The following is a 2,487-nucleotide window of genomic DNA, read 5'->3' on the forward strand; positions in this document are numbered from 1 at the left end:
CCGTGCTCGCCGTCCTTGTCTTTTGTCACGTCGGAAGTAGGGTGCCGATCATTAGGCGCCTTCACGTGTAAAATTGTGGTGGGTTCGTCGTCTCACGCTGAACAGCTTCCCAGCTCGTAATTTGCGAGCTCCAATTTATTCCGTGTTTAACTAAGAAGATTGTTGAAACTTATTGTGGCAAGGGTAGCTGCCGGAGATGGTTCTGAACTTGTTTCCACAGTGGCTATTTTAAGGAGGCTGATGTTCCTCATTTCGTTTCTCATCCTTTGTGGAGTCTGTGTTTTAAATGTTTCTCATGCAAGTTCTAACTTGTTTTAGGACATATTGACCGCTTGGGGACTGGTTGCCGTTGTGTACGCGCCCCGCAGCCGTAGAGTTAATGGTTTAATCATTGGTCATGACAGGATTTGGTATGTTTATTTAATGTTCAAAGTGCCTTAAGGCAACTGCAAGTGATCTCTAAGTTTCCTGCTAATTTTCTGGGTGACGGGTACTGTTAGAGTATTACTCCATAAGAACTTCTGGGCATGCTTTTTATACATTCCAGTGTGGCTTTGATTTGACCTTGTTTTCATTGCAATCTATTTGTGCTGCAGGCCATTTGTTAAGTCTGCTCGTTTCCTGGCGTCGGTATGGTTATGGATTCTCGTCAGGACCGAGCATTTTGGGGCCGATCGGACTATATATAAATATATACCGCCTGCTTGGGAACCTGTGCACAAGCCGTTGAGACTGAACGCTCGTATTGCCTGCCGGCTGTAGCGTCATTGCTTCCAAATACTGCTTTGGGCCGTAAAGGTGTTCTCCAAAGTTAAGTGAGGCCACTTTGTTAATATTAGCATTTCTGTAAGTTATTTGACTGGTTCAACACTTGTTGTTATTGTCTTCAGTCCTGAGACTGGTTTGATGCAGCTCTCCATGCTACTCTACCCTGTGTACGTTTCTTCATCTCCCAGTACTTACTGCAACCTACATCCTTCTGAATCTGCTTAGTGTATTCATCTCTTGGTCTCCCTCTACGATTTTACCCTCCACGCTGCCCTCCAATGCTAAATTTGTGATGCCTCAGAACATGTCCTACCAACCGGTCCCTTCTTCTTGTCAAGTTGTACCACAAACTCCTCTTCTCCCCAATTCTATTCAATACCTCCTCATTAGTTGTGTGATCTACCCATCTAATCTTCAGCGTTCTTCTGTAGCACCACATTTCGAAAGCTTCTATTCTCTTCTTGTCTAAACTATTTACCGTCCATGTTTCACTTCCATACATCGCTACACTCCATATAAATACTTTCAGAAACGACTTCCTGACATTTAAATCTATACTCGACGTTAACAAATTTTTCTTCTTCAGAAACACTTTCCTTGCCATTGCCAGTCTACATTTTATATCCTCTCTACTTTGACCATCATCAGTTATTTTACTCCCCAAATTGCAAAACTCCTTTACTACCTTAAGTGTCTCATTTCCTAATCTAATTCCCTCAGCATCACCCGACTTAATTCGACTACATTCCATTATCCTCGTTTTGCTTTTGTTGCTGTTCATCTTATATCCTCCTTTCAAGACACTGTCCATTCCATTCAACTGCTCTTCCAAGTCCTTTGCTGTCTCTGACAGAATTACAATGTCATCGGCGAACCTCAAAGTTTTTATTTCTTCTCCATGGACTTTAATACCTACTCCAAAATTTTCTTTTGTTTCCTTTACCGCTTGCTCAATATACAGATAGAATAACATCGGGGAGAGGCTACAACCCTGTCTCACTCCCTTCCCAACCACTGCTTCCCTTTCATGCCCCTCGACTCTTATAACTGCCATCTGGTTTCTGTACAAATTGTAAATAGCCTTTCGCTCCCTGTATTTTACCCCTGCCACTTTTAGAATTTGAAAGAGAGTATTCCAGTCAACATGGTCAAAAGCTTTCTCTAAGTCTACAAATGATAGAAACGTAGGTTTGCCTTTCCTTAATCTATTTTCTAAGATAAGTCGTAGGGCCAGTATTGCCTCACGTGTTCCAACATTTCTGCGGAATCCAAAGTGATCTTCGCCGAGCTCGGCTTCTACCAGTTTTTCCATTCGTCTGTAAAGAATTCGCGTTAGTATCTTGCAGCTGTGACTTGTTAAACTGATTGTTCGGTAATTTTCACATCTGTCAACACCTGCTTTCTTTGGGATTGGAATTATTATATTCTTCTTGAAGTCTGACGGTATTTCGTCTGTCTCATACATCTTGTTCACCAGATGGTAGAGTTTTGTCAGGACTGGCTCTCCCAAGGCCGTCAGTAGTTCCAATGGAATGTTGTCTACTCCCGGTGCCTTGTTTCGACTCAGGTCTTTCTGTGCTCTGTCAAACTCTTCACGCAGTATCGTATCTCCCATTTGATCTTCATCTGCATCCTCTTCCATTTCCATAATATTGTCCTCAAGTACATCGCCTTTGTATAGACCCTCTATATACTCCTTCAACCTTTCTGCTTCTTTGC

The sequence above is a fragment of the Schistocerca serialis genome, chromosome 3 (assembly GCF_023864345.2).
Source record: "Schistocerca serialis cubense isolate TAMUIC-IGC-003099 chromosome 3, iqSchSeri2.2, whole genome shotgun sequence".
NCBI classification, from domain to species: Eukaryota; Metazoa; Arthropoda; class Insecta; order Orthoptera; family Acrididae; genus Schistocerca; species Schistocerca serialis.